The sequence below is a fragment of the Neopsephotus bourkii genome, unplaced genomic scaffold (genome assembly GCF_033783945.1).
Source record: "Neopsephotus bourkii isolate Nb327-2 ecotype Australia unplaced genomic scaffold, CSIRO-AGI_Nbou_v1 NB_855, whole genome shotgun sequence".
NCBI classification, from domain to species: domain Eukaryota; kingdom Metazoa; phylum Chordata; class Aves; order Psittaciformes; family Psittacidae; genus Neopsephotus; species Neopsephotus bourkii.
Window position 1 is genome coordinate 2,393,235 of NW_026901351.1, and position 19,056 is coordinate 2,412,290.

At 37.2% G+C, this 19,056-nt stretch overlaps 1 protein-coding gene across 1 annotated transcript in view; it reads left to right on the forward strand.

Moving 5' to 3' along the window:
- Window positions 1-373: 373 nt before the first annotated feature.
- The window catches only part of DGKB (diacylglycerol kinase beta), a 476,877-nt gene continuing 458,194 nt past the window's right edge, over window positions 374-19,056 (forward strand). Inside the window, exon 1 of the mRNA XM_061356469.1 lies at window positions 374-519. The gene's annotated coding sequence lies outside the window, so the exon portion shown is untranslated. The remainder of the gene's footprint in view (window positions 520-19,056) is intronic.

Genomic DNA, 19,056 nt, shown 5'->3' on the forward strand with positions numbered 1-19,056 from the left:
TGTTTCATTAAAGGGGAAATAGAAATTTGTTTTAATTCTTATTAACCGAGGTAAAGCTTTGCTAGCATTTTTTCCTCTCCTCGCTGTTTATATTGCTCTAAAATGCGTGAGTCCTTTACAATTCATTCACTAGTTCCTATTGCTAAGAAACTGAATACCCTATTCTCATTTTTGTCACTGCATTTCATTTTATTTACTACTTCGAACTTCAAGATACTGCTTGATGCTGTGTTAATCCATTGGCTTATTGCTATTACAGTATTTCACAGCTCTCCTTTGTTGCTAAGCTCCTAGATACATGAATCATATGACCTTGGCAGTTTCCCTCTGTTAACACTGCTGTTGTTTTTCCTTAAAATTTTGTTCTTTGAATTGTAGCAAACAGTGGATCTAAGACTCTGCAGCTGAGCACTTGTAGTTAATTGGGGCTGTGAATAGGATTGGTGGAGAAATCTGGCTAAACTGAGAACACCTGGGGAATCTGCTGCCCTCAAAGTACAGGGTTGCATTGGTTCAAGGGTAAGTTGTGGGGGATTTTGTTTTTCTTTGGGTTTTTTTGCCAGTCTTCCTCAGACTTTTTACTGGTATAATGAAAAGAGGTATTCTATTCAGGAGTTAAGTACTGTAACATCTTGTTACAGTAGTATGAATATAGAACAACTTTGCCTTTTATTGTCTTTTTGCAATAGAAGTAAAATTATTTTGGTGTCTTTAATGGTGGAGATTGGGTTGGCTATCTTTTTTTCTGTGAACTAGAGTTAAGGTTCTTTGTCTTTAGCCTGCTTGTATGTTTATTTTGTTCTTGATTTGGTTGTAGTTGTTAGGTTTTGTTTTGTTGGGACTTGGGGGTTTCTTGTTATTTTTTTCTTTTTCCTCTTCATTTTACTGGCTTTCTCCTTGCTTTATTCTCAGAGCTTTTTTCTTATGTAACCTTGAGAGAGAATTGGAGGTCTCCTTTTAGAGGTTTTGTTGGTTTGCTTTTCTTTTTTGTCTTCCCTTGGAAATGGGGATTTCAGTTTGTTGAGTATTATTGAGACAGGTGGTAACGTAGCCCTGCTCTTCTCATATGTAACAACTAACTTTCTCAAAAAATACCAGTGTAATTTTGAAGTAGCCTCTAATAACACACACATTTGTAGAGAACAGAGTAGTACAAAGTCATTGTGGCGGGCACAGTCACTCTTCTGTGACTTGTTAATAATATGTTATAATATATATACATAATATACTGTGTTAAATGAATGTGGGGCTTTTGTCTGTTCTAATCTGTTACCTCTTTAGGACAGGGGCATATCTTCCTACTATCATTTGAAACTTTGAATGGCAATGCAACTGAAAGTTGTAACTTTCTCTTTGCATATTAATTAACTTAGTGTAATTTAAGTTGTAAGTGTCTCAGTATGTATCCTGGGCATTATTATTATTGAAGTCTGTCACTTTTCATTACATTAAATGAGTACTCATTTAATTTTCTATCTCACCTCTGAGTCCATTTTGTTAATGTCAGGATTATTCTTACATCCCTCTGAGTCTTAAATACTCCCCTTATTTTAGTATCATCTGCAAATTTAATGATCTGACTTATTACAGCTTTATCTAGACCATTGAATAAAATATGAGAATCTGCTGGTGTTAATCTACAGCACTGTGGGGCTTCACTTCTCAGTGGCTGCCTTTCCATTTTCCCTCCAATCCCCTGGTTTTCTGGGTACTGATTGATACCTTGGTACTACAGATCCCCAAAGGCATGCAACTGCACCAGATCTGGAGTCAGTTAGAGTTCTTGTAGCTTTATAGGAAAAGCAGGTACCCTGAAATACCCAAACTAAAAACCAAGGACAGGACAAAATCAGCCTTTGAGACACTGACCTTCAGATACGAATGTGGGTCACAAGTGCCTGGTATAGGAGAAAGGTATAAAACCCATTTTTAATAAAGATTTACTCTATCCACAACAAAAATTTTAAGGAGAACAATGATCCATCATTTTAAATTTCCTCTGGACCTTTTTAAAAACCCAGCTATATCAAGCCTCTTGGTTTATCTAGGGTAATAACATTTTTCATTTTTTAAAAGAAACCAGATTTCATTAACATGATTTACTCTTTCCACATCCACAATGACTCATAATGATTAAATTGTGCTTATAGAATTATATCCTTAAAAATGATCTATAAAAGCAATGTCTTGAAGATCAGACTCTGAGACATAACACTTCCTTGATTTGTCCCTACAGATAAAAAACAAACAAAAAAACCCCAAACCAAACAAAAAATAAAGCAAACCAAAAAACACTAAAGGTGTTCATCACAGGATTAGACAAGAGAGCCACTGCTCTGGAAAACAGGCTTGAAATTTGGTACTGAAAGGGTTTTTCATTATTTTTACTGGGATACTGGGAATAATAACACTTGTGGACTTAAGAGCAGAAGAGTGACAGGCTGCTTGATTTGCGATTGTGCAAACAGACTGAGGGAAGGAACTCTGGGAAGTATTTGTGTGTGAAGATTAGACATTTGTGAACACTGGCAAATGAAAGACAATGGGCCTTGGAGATGGAGGCTGGGGAGCCTTGACTGTTCTCTAGCTCAGTAAGCAGGAGGAGAGTGAAGCTAAGGAAGCCTGGATGTTTATGTAAATAAATTGTATCAACATGTCAAGAAAGAAGGAAGCTGAAGGTTTGAATTTTTTTTTGTGAGCAAATTAGTATATTAAGGTGTGGATATTTTGGGGTTTGGCTGTGTTTTTTCTTTCCTGAAATGTTCAGGAAGAGATCCTGCCCCTCTACTCTGCTCTCGTGAGACCTCACTTGGAGTACTGTGGGTAGTTTTGGTGTTCGCAACATAAAAAAGGACACGGAACTGGTGGAACAATTCCAGAGGAGGGCCATGAAGATGATCAGGGGACTGGAGCACCTCCCATATGAAGATAGGCTGAGAAACTTGGGGCTGCTCAGCCTGCAGAAGAGAAGGCTGCGTGGAGACCTCATAGCAGCCTTCCAGTATCTGAAGGGGGGCTACAGGGATGCTGGGAAGGGACTCTTCATTAGGGACCATAGTGAAAGCACAAGGGGTAACAGGTTAAAACTTAAACAGGGGAAGATTAGATTGGATATAAGGAGGAAGTTCTTCACTGTAAGGGTGGTGAGGCACTGGAATGGGTTGCCCAAGGAAGTTGTGAATGCTCCATCTCTGGCAGCGTTCAAGGGCAGGATGGACAGAGCCTTGGGTGGCATGGTTTAGTGTGAGGTGTCCCTGCCCACAGCAGGGGGGCTGGAACCTGACGATCTTCAGGTCCTTTCCAGACATAACTATTCTATGATTCTGTGATTCAGTATCTGCAGTCATGGTTGCAGCATGCCTCCATTTTTGGAGAAAAAATAGCAATATTGTAAAGTATAAGCGTTGTGAGTGATTATGTAAATATGGCTATTAAGTGTAATAAATCATTCCCAAGAGCTAGAACAATAGCACACAAAAATATGTGTAATTTCTAAAATTACCATGCATTCCAGTTTTGATGTGGTTGGGGTTTCTGGTACCATCCTTTTGCCTTTGAATTATATGTGTCTGAGTTACCTTCTGTTACAAACAGTAAAAATCTAGAGAGCTGAAGTTCTCAACCAAGAGGCTGAGGGAAAGAAGACAGCTGGGAGGAGACTTGACAGTAGTACATTAATAGCACAGGGAGTGTGAGCTGAAGATTTCTGCCATATTTCTCCAATGCAGAGGAGGAAGAACTATGAAACGCCACTAAAAATCAACCAGTAGGCATTAAGTAATCAAAGATGGGTTAAAAACAAAGCAAAGGAGATGGTCCTTCATATACAGAGCTGATCTGTAGAACCTCTTGTCAAAGAATAAAGGTGTGTGATAAAACTCATATTTAGTTACTGATGATGGATGTTTCCTCTTTGAGCTCTTTAGGGTCTAAAAGGAACCAACTGCAGCTCAGGAGGGGCTTAAAAGGAAGCTCTGAAGGGCTTAGAGGCTGCTAGAAAACAAAGTAGTGCACTGTTCTAATATTTTCTTCTTTGACATACGTTTTTAATTCTCTCAGCCGTAGTAGCTGCTTTTGTGTTGAACTGCAAAAAGCCACAGAATACTTGTTTTCTTGGCTGTGGGGAGAAGAGGGATCTGGTGAGTTCATATTTTGATCTATTCCCCTTCCTTCTCTGACATGACTTGACAGATGTGCTATTAAGACACTGCAGCTGAATATTTTATAGTCAGGGTGTTGGAAATTGCCAATATTAGACTGTGTTTACTAGCTGCAGTGTCTTCTATATTCTGCTGTAGTAAGTTGGGTAAGTGGAAGTCTTTTAAAGGAAGAAGGAACTTGGACTGCCCATGTCTAATATGGTTGCAGCTGCTCTTTGTCATCCCTGTGGGCCTTTCACAAATGCAGCTTGGTAGAGTAGACTTACTGTGCATCATGTAGATGGAACACAGGTAATGTTGAAGGTGGTTTTGGCAGTGTGATCCAGGTGCTTCCCAGCCTTTTTAGGGATTCAGTAGTTGCAGTATTTGCTTTGCAGGTGCCTATGGAAACACCACACCACACACACATCCCTTCTGTTATACCATCCATCTTGCAGGGTGATGGTGGCAGGGGAAAGTGACCATTAAGTACCTGTTTTTATGTTTTGCAGCTCGGGAACTTGGAGTTATGTTGATATTTGTGTGTCTGTGGGTAAGCTCTAATGAGAAAGTGGAGCAAAGAACAATTTTACAAGGCTGGAAAGCTACTGTTAATGGCCTTTAGTCATCTGCAGGGCCTTTTGCCAGCATATACCTTATTAACAGCACAGGCGAGGCATTTTAGAGCCACTGCATCAGTCCCTTTCACAGACAACCTGTTCCTACTCTGCAGGACCACAGCACTTTGAGAAGGAGGCTGAGCAGTCTTTATTGAGGCAGCAAAGTGACATACTCTGTTTCTAACAGAATCATAACAGCAATGGAAGACTAATTTTCTATTTCTTTCCCCAGAGTATGAAAGTCTATCTCTTTTAGGTCAGTCTCAAATCAGAGTGAGACAGAAAAAATCAGTTCTGCTTTCACTGTTTCCCATTTACAAAGCTGAGAAACAGTTCTATTATGTCAAATGATACACAGTTGCATTCTTATATTTTGACCTTATATTTTTATCACCTTACTAACATTTTTAAGTCACAATAGAGAAAAAGTATGGGAATCCTAAAGAAGAGGAGAAAAAATAAGTTCTGAGGTTTCATTTCTTTATTCACACTTGGTATTAATACCTCTCATTTTAGAAAATGCAGTATATTGTTCTCACAATTTCCTTTTCCATTCTTGGGATGGGCCACCAAGACAGAATCATGAGATCTGGATGAAAGGACTGTATAGTACACTTCTCACATTTAATTTAAGCTAGACTTAGTTGATGAACTGGTAGGATAGCTATAGCTAATGAAAATGGCAAGAACAGAATAGCCCATCAAAATGCAGCTGGCACAATTCAGAAATGCTGGATTCATAATAGAAAGCAGGATTTGACCTTTCAGAATTATAACAGTGACATAGATCAAGGAGCCATCTGCTGCAGCACTCTAAGATCAGTCCGTATTTGACGCTGTGGAAGCTGATAGCTAAAATTTGTACTTTCAGAAACAATAATGCAATACTCCCAATGTGACTTTTTTTGTTCATGTCAGTGAATGTGCTGCTGGTTTTGCACTGCAAAAAGGGTCAAAGTACAGCAATTTCTTGTCAGAGCTTCTTAATGAAGGGCAAAAGAGTTTGTAAAGATGATACTGTTTATGCTTCACAGAGGTCCAATAGATTCATTATGCTGTTTGTAGATCTCAAGCTCATTTATCACAGTGTTATGAGAGCAGCCATGTTCCTAAGCCTTCAGCCATTCATGACAGTTCCAGCAAATTATGGGCAATGTTTCCAAACTTCTTCAAGCAACAAGAAAACAAAATGCTCAGTCAGAAAATGGATTAAATTGGGGTTTCTGGTCTACTTAGCTTTGGGAGCTCAGTGGCAGGAACTGATTGTAATTCTTTGCTACTGAAATCCTAATTCAGTATTTTTGGTGAAAGAAGTTGCAAAACTTTAGGGACCCTTTTGCTTATCTGATTCACTCCTTGGCAGTTTGTTTCAGACTTGCAAAATGAACAAATTATTATAAAGTATCTTGTTTAAATTTTCTGGGAGTTAGCATAAATTGAATCAGTTCTCTTTAGACGCTTAGCTGAAGGAATAGGTAGGCAAGGTGACATTCTTGAAAACTGACATTAAAAAACATTTTTCATCATCAAAGAATAAATCTACAAATAGAACATTTGCTTCAGTCTGAGCAAACATGTCTCTTCAGAAAATAGAATTTATGACTTGTGCTTGAACCAACACATTTCTGAAGAGGTTCTTTTCTGTCCTAAGGTTATTGGTCAAATCCCTCTTGAAACCCTGATGATGGGTAGAAAGTAAAACTGTTGGCAGATAGAAAGTAAATTCCAGCACTGCAGAGATCTCCAAAAAGGAGAACTTTATTTAGTTTGCTTGTTGGGTGGTTGAGTGGGGTAGGGAGTTTTAGAGATTGTTTGGTGGGGTTTTTTATTTGTTTGTTGGTTGGTGTTTTGGGTATTCTCTTTTAAGTGTGCCAATTTGTTCAGGCATTGAACTCATGCAAGGGATATTTCTATTTCACATGCTATGGGTAATACTGTCGTTATATTACTTCTTGGTATATTTGCCTTTTCCTTCTTCGTAATCTTAAAATGCATACTTGGAACAAGTAATTTTAGAAAAAGCACATTAAGCCACTATAGTTTTAGAAAGAATTGACCTAAGTGCTGTAGTTTTGCAACTGAAATAATGGTTTACAGTGAAACTGATAAGAAGCTGGATAATAAGCCAGCAAGCAGGATGTCTGTAGTCCATCAAGGACTAAATGAGATCTATATAAAGCACAGCATAATTGTAAAATCAAGACATGTAGACTGGAAAAGATCCAAAAATAACATTTGAAGATATGTCATAACCAGACCATGTGGTTCTGATAAAAGATTAGAAAGACACTGTATTTAGCATATAGGTAAAGCAGATAAACCAATTTGAAAGTCTTAATAGTTGCCTGATGATATCCAGTAAAGAACGTTAGTCAACATGTAAGGAACTGATTCCTTGTGTATGAAATAAGAGCTGTGACTTTGATAATTTATGTTCAAGCTGTAGAAGAGGTAGATCCTTTTAGTGTAGGGACCCAGAGCATAGGGCTATTCTAACTATTTGGCATGTTGTCTGAAGAAGGAACCTACCTCATAAAAGCCAATCCTTGAGGTTAGCTGTGCAAATATGGTCTCTGGTTGGTGCAGAAAAAGTTTTTCCTCTAAGTAAGTCACTGGAGTGGGTCAGTAGGGGTTGGATGGTTGGCATGCTGGCTGCAGACATTGGAAGAGGCAAATCCAAGTAGTAAGAAGTAATTAAAGTGGAGCACCCTTTCTGGGAACCATTGCATGTTGCAGTATGCTGTGGCTTCATCAACAGCTTTGAGAGATTAATTACTCCATATTTAGATATCAAACTCTCTCACAGGAAGGATTCAGAAGACACTGGACAAAAAGTCACATGCTGTCCAGGAATTCTGAATGAATTGCCCTTCAATTAAGAAAAAAAAAAAAAACAGAAAAAAACAACAAACTAGCAAATTATGTAAGAAAGTTGTTATTTAAAATTTTTTGTGATGTAGAAGGATTACATTTTAGCTCCAAGAAAGTAGTTAGTTAATCATCTCTGAAGGTGGTTCATACCTTATGCTAAGTATTCAGACACCTACCAAAGAGGCAAGATACTTTGAGAGGAGGAAGGATAACATTTGCGGAAGTCTCAGATCAAGTCTCAGTTCTGACGTTGAAGTATGAGATATAGCTTTATCCAGTCAGCACATAATTGCAGGATTGTCATTCTATCCAGGTATAAACTTTCGTAGGGTAGCTTCACTCCCCATCTTCACCCCGAAGAGAGGAGAGGCATCTTGTATGCTAACTGCCTTGAGAAGGAAGCAAAAAATTATTAAAATTCAGAAATATCGTTTGAAACACTATTTTTAGGATGTATAATCTGTATTGTAACTGCTTTAGTAAAGAGAATGTCAGAAGGCCAAGATCTGTTCAGGAAGAATCAGAGCTATGATCCTCATGGGACAAAACACAGCAGTTCTCCCAAAAATAAACCCAGTTACAAGAAATCACTTTTTTAGTCAGGGCTTTTAAAAGCTCATCTATTAAATAAAAAATTCTCTAGCTTCAGAAAGCTCTAAAAATTGTCACAGAATGCATATTCTCTCTAACTGGATATTTAAATTTCTTTGGTTTTCTGAGGTATGTGAAGTACAATGATCTCCCATTAACTTCAGAATGTGGATAGACAATTTAAATCAAAAGCCAAATATTGTGTGATCCAGTTTCCCAAAATCTCACTTAGGCACTAAGAATGTCAAGTATAAAACATACATCCCAGGCAGAAATCAAGATAGTTGATAATTCATATATAAAATCAGTAGGAATTATTTAGTATAAGAATTCACCACATATACAAATTTAGTTGTTGCTGGGTTTTTTGTTTGGGTTTGAGGTTGGGTTTTTTTAATGCCTATTTAGACAGACAGACATGTAAAACCTATTTGTATCCAAATTTAGGCAGATAGGTTCAGATATTTAAATTTATTGGAAAACAGACATTTTTAGAGCTTCAGTCAGTTATTAGGAAGAAGATGGCAATTTTCTTCCTGCTAATCTATTTTCTTTTACTCTGTTGGGATTGCAAAGGCAAGCTTAGAGAACGTTGTTGGAAGTTGGAAATACTTGTCTTTAGCTAATGTAAATGTTTGAGGCAAGCAATTCCATGTGTTTTATTCTCACCTTAGACCAGCCAAGATGTTGCTGTCTTTTGGGGGACTCAAATGCTTATGTTGCGTTCAAAGTGAGCCACACAGGTACAGATGAACCGCAGAGTGATTTACAGCAAAATACCTGGAGAGTCTGAATTCAGTACCTGTCAAGGGGGGAAGGACATGCCTAATTTTGTCACACAGGGCTTTCTTTCAGAGGTCTTCAAAGACATTTAACTTTCTCATTGACCACACATATAACATTAAGCATACCAGAGAGCTCTGTTTACTTGATCCAGAAGACACTTTTGCGTTTATTCTCAACGGAATATTCAAATTCCAGGGTTGCTGGAGCTGCTGAGCAATGTGAAGGTGTCACCCATTTGCTTTTGGCAATGTAGAAAATGTGGAATATTTTTTTTGTATGATAAAAGTTTGCAAGCCAATAGAGAAGTGTTGATTTGTGCCAAAAGCTGCTTCACAGATAGAAAAGCACTGTACATCTAAGAGAGTATGTGACAGTGTCTAGAACATATAAAATTATTTAAATCTAGAATTCAAAATACTTGTCATGCAATCAGTTTAGCATTTGTACTCAGTGTTGCTAAGTTCCATTCTATTGTCTTCTTTGTCAAAGAATACAAAAAAAATAATAATTTACTGAATACAGGATGCAAAAAATGAGTTAAATCTATTGTGATAAATAATATTTCAAATACTCCTTTTTAGAAATTGGCAGTCAGTGCACTCTTGATGCAGAACGTTATTAATAGCTGCACATATGGAGTAGTTCTAAAAAACCTTATTTTTAGGAAAAAAACCCACCTTATTTTTTAGAAAACCTTTTTTTCTATGGAAAAAGATTACAGTAAAATAATCCATAGAAAGCATTTTTTTCACCTCAGTACTTCACAGAGGGATAATTCATAAACCAAAATAAGGAGAATGATTTTCTTTCTTTTAATTATATTCTCTCTCAGTAGTTCCTAATTAGGACCAATTTAAACTTGAAAAGGTACAAGAACAATACTTCTTTTCTTTTGTCCTTTTTCCTCGTAATCACAGTGAAAATATTTTCTGGAGGAGCTTCTAGAAACTATTCCAAGATAAGCAATTGCCAAAAGAATGTTAAATATTTGGAGGAGTTTTAAAAAGAGGGGTGGATGAAAACTCTGAATTTTTCTTTGGGGACAAATCTAACTATATCAGAGTCTCTTTATGTAACTTAGCAGCAGGAGTTTGTCATATAAAGCAATTACTCATCAGTCACAAAAAAAGGAAAGTAAGGTACATACTAGTGTCTTAGAAATCTGTGCTGTTAGCTACTTCTGTTCTAGTGCTTTTTCAGGCAAAAAAGTGGTAGTGTATCAGTGGTGATTTAAAGCAGAAACTTCCTAGTAGGTCTTAATGTTGAAGTATTAATGACTTCTTCCTTTCCCGCCTCTCTTCGCTTATCGTGCTTTTTAAGTTGTATGATGTATTTGATACAAAAAACTTTCACATTTAGGAAAAGCAAAAGATCCAGTAAGACACCTGGCTAAACAAAGACAATATGAATTTATTTTTTGTGGTTCACACCCACCCATGTGGGTTAATTCATCTGTATTTTATCCTAGTTGATTTGTCCTCATTCAACTCTTGACCCAGTCATGTACTGACAACCAATTTTGTATTCAAACACAGGCATTGAGCTGATTTCATAACCCTACCTAAAGTACAATAGCTAAACATGCCAACATCAAACAAGACAGCGGTGGAGTCATGTAATGACTCATACACAAAACCAACTAGGCCAGGTGAAAAACTGCCCAGTATTTTTCCCTAGCTTTTTAGATAGACGAGGGAGGGAGAAAAGAGTAGACCCATGTGAAACTGGCTCAGCTGCCAGGGTCTGCAGCTGTGTCAACACTACATCGCAACTGCCAAATGTCTTTGTGACTGCAGAGAGCAGCTTTTATTCCATCTGGGAATAAGGACCTATTCTTCACAAAACATTGCCTTCCTTTTCATAAATGAGGTATGTTAAGATCTGTTTTAATGTTCTCATGGACTTAAAATTACTCTTTACAGCCAAATTATGATCCTATTTTGAAGTCTGCTCAAGCCAATGCAGACACATTGCATATGTAAATGCGATGACACTTTGGACTAATGAAGCATCTGGAGAAGTCACTACCGTTACTGTATTCACACCAGATTTGATTTGCCTTATCTACTACTTGTTCCATGCCTTCTCCACATATCTCATGGGTATATATAGATAAGTTAAATAACATGCAGCAAAGAAACTTTATTAAACCCTTTACCAGGTCAATTACTAACAGAATTAAACATAGAATTGTAGAACAACTCAGGCTGGAAGGAACCTCTAAAGATCATGTAATCCAACATTTTATAGGAAAGGAACTCTGAATGAGATTATCTAGCACCCTGTCAAATTGCTTCTTGAAAACCACCAGTGATGGGGACTCTACCGTGCCCCTAAAAAGGTTGTTCTAGCTGTAAAAAAACTTCTTTCTTATATGACAATGAATTAGATGGACTTCCGCAGCCAAAATCATGTAGCTGCTGTAACAGATGAATCAGAAGGGTATTAGGCCAAATACTCACTATTATTCTTGAGTCAGTAGAATCAACAATGACCTTATCATCTAGATCTCTATCTGTATAACTTCAACACCCAAAATGTTTAAAAATTGTTGGATAATTAGGGATATGAGGCTGTAAATTAATTCAGGCATTATTTTAGACAAACCTTTGATACCTTTGTTACCTTCTCAGCGAGGTCAAAAATTTTCTTTAAATCAACTTTGCTATCAGAAAGAGCCCTAGTATCATGCCTGTCTGTCTTGAGATGTCAACAACACGTGTGTTTGGGAGTATTCACATTCCCTGTGTAAAAACACCAGTCTGTCCTGTAGTCAATCCAATATTTAGACACCTGGACTTAGACAACGGCAAATAGAAAACTTGATCTCCTTGTTAGTTTTGCTAAATAAATCAGTAGAATATCTGCCATTCCTGATAGTTGAAGATTTTTAGCAATCAATAAACAGAACATATGGTACAGAGTCTTGGATTCAACATTTTTTTTGCATGATGAATTTTCTGACTATAGCTATAAAGGAACAAAAATAAATGAGACTGCTATTTGTGTTTAAGGCAGTGGGAGGTCTGTATCTTAATGTTGTGGGAGATATATAATGTGGTCTATGCTTCTGCGCAGGCTTCTGTGGCATTTTATGGACTCTGTATAACCTTATTCATTTGTCAGATTAAGCTAGTATATATGTATGTGTGTTTTCCCACAAGAATTAACAGACAACATTTTAAAGACTTTTTTTGGCCTTAGTGAGAACCTAGTTTGGGTTTTGGTTTGCTTATGTTCAGTTGTTAGTTTCTTGAAGAAAGATGTTTGTGCAATACTGTAATGGGTTCAGTACAAGGCATGTCTATCCTTTCAGCTACCTCATCCATGAAAGGAAAAAGGTGCACTCCAGCCCTATGTCCTTTCTTTTGTTTGGATGAAGTGTCAACATTTTTGACTGCTAAAAAAGGTGTACACTTGTTGTCTCCATCTTTTTAGAAAGAAGTTGGTAGCCCAAATAACAACACTTTGACATAGCTTTCATACCACTACTGGTATCCAGTGTTGGAGAGCCCCAGTATAAACTGTATTTCCAGGCTTCTTAATAAGTAATGAAGAGTTGCGTGACAAGCTGCCTGTGGAGCACTGGGCCTCAGAGTAAGAGGAGAAGGTTTGAACACTGGCTTGTACTACAAGCTCAGCTCACTTCTTAGTATCTCAGAAGTAATCTTGTTCAAAAAGTCACTTTTTGAGAACCACCAATACAGACCATGGAACTGGTGGTATATAGGTCTATGTAAAATCTTTTTAAAATAATCTTATAAGAAAGCAAATACTAAATTCACCTGAAGTTCAGATTTTTCTCTTTAAAAAAACCCACACTGCCTCCCCCCCCCCCAAAAAAAGGGGTGGAGGGGGAAACCCCACAACCAACAACTTACCTCTCCTGAGTTTCTTATTGCCAGTATACAGATATAGATAAGGAATAATAATAAAAAAAGCTAATAATAAATGTCTTCATACAATAACAACTTCAAGAAACTCTTAAGTTACTGATTTAATCTTTAATTTGTACTATTCTGAGGTCAATTTATAGTAATACATTACTAAATATTAAAACACCTAAATCAGCAAGTCAGGGATTTGGCTTTAACAATGGAACTAAGTTTCCTCTGTTACACCCAGTGAAGAACTGAGTGTTTCACAAAAATATATGTTTCACAAATACACACAATACTTCATAGGATTGTGTGTCAGTGCATGTGGAAGAGATAAAAATATTCTGGAAGAAGTTCAAAGGAAATATCCAAGTAACTATGGGGAAAAAAAAGCCCTTCTGCCCTCTATTGAAAAGAAACAAGATTAAGTTAACCTAAATGAACATCTTCCTTTAGTACCAGTTTGTCCAAGACAGATTTGTCCTCCAGAGTGGATGAGACTTTGAAAGAGATAATGTTGAGGTATCTCCATAAAACTCCAAATGCTTTTCTTATGATATGGGGACAAACTTGTAACAAGCATCTTACAGCATCTTTCATTCACATATGATTGAAATCAAGCTCCATTTCAGAAAAGCCCTTCTTTGCATTTGGCTGGAGTTCCAGGTTTTGTGCCAAATGTGGGAATTGGCCATTTCAATTTTAGTGTGGCTTAGACTCCAAACTTTTAAATAATAAATAAATAGATAAGCTTTGTATGTTCAGTATTGCAGAAATTTAACTTTGAGCCAGCAAATGAGAAACATAAGCTTCTATATTCCAGTCCTTACATAAATCTTTGGATAACATTTTATTGTATTAAACATAACATAATCATAGTTGCATAAAGCTGATTGTATAAGAAAATTTTACAAAAAGGCTGGAGTCATACAAGGTGAATTTATACAAGAATTGTGGTTTATCTAACATTCTTCGACTATTTCACCACTGTAATAGGGATGGGCAGTAAAAGCATAGGTATAAAAGTGATATAGCACAGCATTCTGTACCCCATGCTACTCTGAAATATATTTTTTCTTTTTTTTTCCTAATTGCTAAATAAAAAAATATGGGGTTTGTTTATACTTTTGCCTCACTTATCTCTTCTAGGTTCACCTTATTCTTTTATCTATTTTCCTTTTATTCTAAAAAAAGAACAGTGGGGGAGGGGCAGAACTTTGTCCACTCTGATTTGAACTACATCAGTTTGGCAACTGCAAAATAAATACCACTTTTTTTTTTCCCCTTCAACTTAATCCTACATTAACTTGGGGTTTAATTAGGTTATCAGCTGAGGCTATATGTCATATTATAAGGTGGTTTACTTGCTTTTGCATCTCCCAAATATAAATGACTTGAAGTACCAAGTAGTACTTTTGCTCTGTATTAATAGTGTTATGTAAAAAAAACACTGAACTTAATGCGAATTGGAAGATACTTCTGTAGAATCATCTATACCTTCTTTTAAAATGACAATAACTGTTCTTTTAGTTTGAAGGATTTAGTCCAAATTTTGAGCATTTACTTCCCATGCTAACAAGCCACCAAGTATTTCGAGTAATTTCTCTACAGGTAAAATTTTACATGCAAGTTTTAGAGAGATTTTTTCCTTTCTTCTATCTCTTCAACATCCTTACAAATCCCATGAGACCTTAAAGCTTTGTGAAGATTGAAATGACTGCAGCAGAGATGTTACCCATTCCAAGAGCCTCATGTCTGAGGCAGTTCAGGACACAATTTTGTGAGAGGTCTAAAGCCACTTCTTTTAATTCTGCTTGCAACAAACTAGCTGTAGTCTTGCTCAGAAAGAGCAGAGTTTACTCTTTGAAATATATAACAGTAGGGCTTATTTATCTTTATCAGAAAGGCTTTTAATTTACCTAGCAAAAGTGCCTTGCCAGGGGAAGCACCTCAAACCATTTACCTTAGATTTCAGAAAATAATTAATGAGGCTTGGATATCAGCATCTTTAATGCATGTCAAGAATAGAACTTAAGATAAAAATGAAATGGTTAGACTGCACTCAAAAGTGCAATCAGAGGTATTTCTGTATTCTGTTTTCTTTACATAGTTAATTATGTGAATGCTTAACCCATGCCCACAAAAATTAAGCAAAGCAAAAAAAAAAAAAAAAAAGAACACACTAGAATATACCTTTCTAGCCTTATTCTTTTCCTTAGCTTTCCCTGCTTAAAATCAGAATTGTTATATTTACCAGCCTTCTGCAGAAGACTTGGCAATTGATAACTCAGCAGAAGTAATGAATAAGGTTTTTTTCCAGTTTTGGTCTATGGCCTTAGGCAAAGTTAAAGCTCCAAGATAATACCATTCTCCTTTTCTACTACATAATTATTTCTGTTACAGCAGAACCTTGGAGCCATAATCAAGCCTGAGATTCACTGATGCTGCAGAGGTACAATTACAGAATAAAAGAGGTCTCTACCTTACTGCACTGATGCACAGAGTAATAAGAAGAGATACAACATAGGCAGAGACTGATGCAGGAACAAAATGAAAAGAGAAGTGACATTAGATAGCCCATGACAGTCAGAGGTCTCTCTGTGTATGTGGTCAGGTTTTTGCATTGCAGAGGTTAAGTTTTGCAGGCTGACTTGCAGAAGAAGAAAAAAAGTAAGTTTTCAGACCTCTATGGGGGCTCCTCTCCAGTGGCTGCAGGTATCAATTCTGTGATTGCACTTGCAGATCTCCAGCAGAGTAAAGTACTTGTAGCTGTTCCAAAATCCTCATCCATGCTGCTTTGATGGTTGGTTTCTTTAGCAAATGGTACTTGAGAAGCAAAGCTATTTGTAATGTATTTCCTTCATTGCAGGGCCTGAAGAAAGAAATCTTTCCATTTACAATTTGCATTTTAAAAGTGAATTTACTACAATTTTGAACTGTCCTTAAGCAGCTTAGTACCACAAATCAAACAGGGTGCTGACTCTATTACATGTAAGATGGCGTCTAAAGACACAAGCAATGTATTTCAAACACCGTCAAAACCGATTACCAATATGACATTCTATTTTCTCAACTATACTTTTCTTGCAAGCCTATCTCTGCATTCATAAACTTTGAGAGCTTGTGAATGTTATTCTGTTCATAATTATTCTTCCATGCAATATCCTAATTACAGGAGGTGAACTTTTTAATAGATAATTCAACTTTTAAATTGATAAAAGAGCCCATCTTGCAAAGTTAAGGTCATTCTTTGCATATATGTAATAGGATCTCAAGACTTTTTTTTTGTGAGGCTTTAAAGGCAAACGGACTGAGGCAGATGAGGAAGAATTTTTTTTATATTGCTACTTATGCTTTCAGAGAAACCACAGGGTGTATCTACCCATACTGTGCCATGAATCTCTGTTTTAGTTTGAGTACTCTTAGCCAGGGCCAATGTGCTGGAGCAGGCAGCAAACCAGTCTTCAGTATCAAAACAGAGGATAAAAATAATCTGTTCTTTTTCCAGTTATTTCATGCCCTTTACTTCAGCTGACAGCTTCTATTTTCGCTTATAACCTCAGTGTCAGCTGCATTATTTATATGTGAAGAAATAGCCATGGAAAAATAGATTTGAACTTTCTACTTTTTAAAAAGATATCTAATAGTCTTATTCTACTATTTAAGTTATACTCTAAGTCATAGTATATAAAATTTGTACTACAGAACCTACTGACCTAGCTCTAACTTGGGTTAGTTTTCTGCACTGTGTTCTCTCACTATTGTATATTCTTTATGCTACTTTGGAACCTGTAATAATGATGATATCTGGGTGCTAAGCAGGGTGTGTTTCTACCCCTTTCAAATCAATATAAAGTTAGAAAAAGTTCTCATGGGTTTTCAACTTCTTCTTTGTCAACTTCTTTCTTTGTCAACTTCTTCTTTCTTTGTCAGCTTCTTTCTCTGTCAACTTCTTCTTTCTTTGTCAACTTCTTTCTTTGTCAACTTCTTTCTTTGTCAACTTCTTGTTTGTCAACTTCTTGTTTGTCAACTTCTTGTTTACCAACTTCTTTGTCAACTTCTTGTTTGTCAACTTCTTGTTTGTCAACTTCTTGTTTGTCAGCTTCTTGTTTGTCAGCTTCTTGTTTGTCAACTTCTTGTTTGTCAACTTCTTGTTTGTCAACTTCTTGTTTGTCAACTTCTTGTTTGTCAACTTCTTGTTTGTCAACTTCTTGTTTGTCAACTTCTTTCTTTGTCAACTTCTTTCTTTGTCAAATTCTTTGTCAACTTCTTCTTTGTCAACTTCTTTGTCAACTTCTTCTTTGTCAGCTTCTTCTTCTTCGTCAACTTCTTCCTTGTCAACTTCTTCCTTGTCAACTTCTTCCTTGTCAACTTCTTCCTTGTCAACTTCTTCCTTGTCAACTTCTTATTTCAAACAGCAGAGTGCTATTTGAAATGAAACACATTTTTATATCCCAATGAAGGAGTTAAGGCTCATAGGAAAGTTATACATGGTAAGATGTCATCATAATGAATAAGGTATGTCATATTGCCTCTTCCATAACACCTCCTTTTGGCTAAGGGATTTCTAAGCTAGGAATACAAGTACCTTAAAGGTAGGTACAAAGCCGATGGGGCAAGCACATCAAGAGAGTAGGAATCGGTTACTAGCTGTCTCACTGGAAGGATGTGTTGATTGAGAGTTTATGTTGACTTTCTCTGATTTTGGTACTGTTCTCTATTTCAACAAAGAACAAAAGTAGAGTAAATAGTATGTTCACTGCACTGTATGTTCAGCTGCAAGTGAAGGGCAGCTGCAACTGTTTTTAGAAATTCACAGAATCATAGAATAGTTAGGGTTGGAAAGGACCATAAGATCATCAAGTTGCAACCCCCCTGCCATGGGCAGGGACAACTCACACTAAACCATATCACCCAAGGCCTCGTTCAACCTGGCCTTGAACACTGCCAGGGACAGAGCATTCACAACCTCCCTGGGCAATCTATTCAGGTGCCTCACCACAGGAAAGAATTCCCTCCTTATATCCAGTCTAAACTTCCCCTGTTTAAGTTTTAACCCATTACCCCTTGTCCTATCACTACAGTCCCTAATGAAGGGTCCCTCCCCAGCATCCCTATATGCCCCCTTCAGATACTGGAAGGCTGCTATGAGGTCTCCACGCAGTCTTCTCTTCTCCAGGCTGAACAGTCTCACCTTTCTCAGCCGATCTTCATATGGGAGGTGCTCCAGTCCCCTGATCATCCTTGTGACCCTTCTCTGGACTTGTTCCAACAGTTCCATGTCCTTTTTATGTTGAGGACACCAGAACTGCACACAGTACTCCAGGTGAGGTCTCACGAGAGCAGAATAAAGGGGCAGGATCACCTCCTTTGACCTGCTGGTCACACTCCTTTTGATGCAGCCCAGGATACAGTTGGCTTTCTGGACTGCGAGCACCCACGGAAGCCGGCTCATGTTCATTTTCTCATCGAAAAACACCCCCAAGTCCTTCTCCGCAGGGCTGCTCTGAATCTCTTCTCTGCCCAGCCTGTAGCTGTGTCTGGGATTGCTCTGACCCAGGTGTAGGACCTTGCACTTGGCATGGTTAAACTTCATGAGGTTGGCATCAGTCCACCTCACAAGTGGCATTCCTTCCCTCCAGCGTATCAACCGATCCACAAACTGGACTTTCTTAGAAGAAATTTATGTTTTATTTAGTTGGGTTTTTTGTTTGGTTGGGGTTTATTTGTTTGTATTTTGGTGGGGTTTTTTGGTTGTTGTTGTTTTTTTTTTTAGTTTCTGCGAAGTTTTGTCCTTGGTAGAAATCATCAAATATGGAAAGGCAGGATGATGATTTGCTGTTAAGTGTTACTAGTTCCTGAGAAAAGGATCTTGTTTACTGTGAATTACAAACTGAACGTGAACCAGCAACTTTCAGACATTAAAGGAAACATTTTACGAATTGGATAAAGGAGCATCACTTGTAATGCATTCAGTATAGCATTTCTGTTTTACCTAGTGCTATAGTATTAGTAGCAGCTGAAGTATTTTGTCTCCTGGAGATCACATTGAAGAAATGCCATTGGAAATTGTACAGAGGACAGCAATGAAACTTATTACAAATTTTGAAAATATGACCCATGGGGAAAAGCAGAAATAAGTAGTTCTTCATTTTAGAGAATTAAAAAACT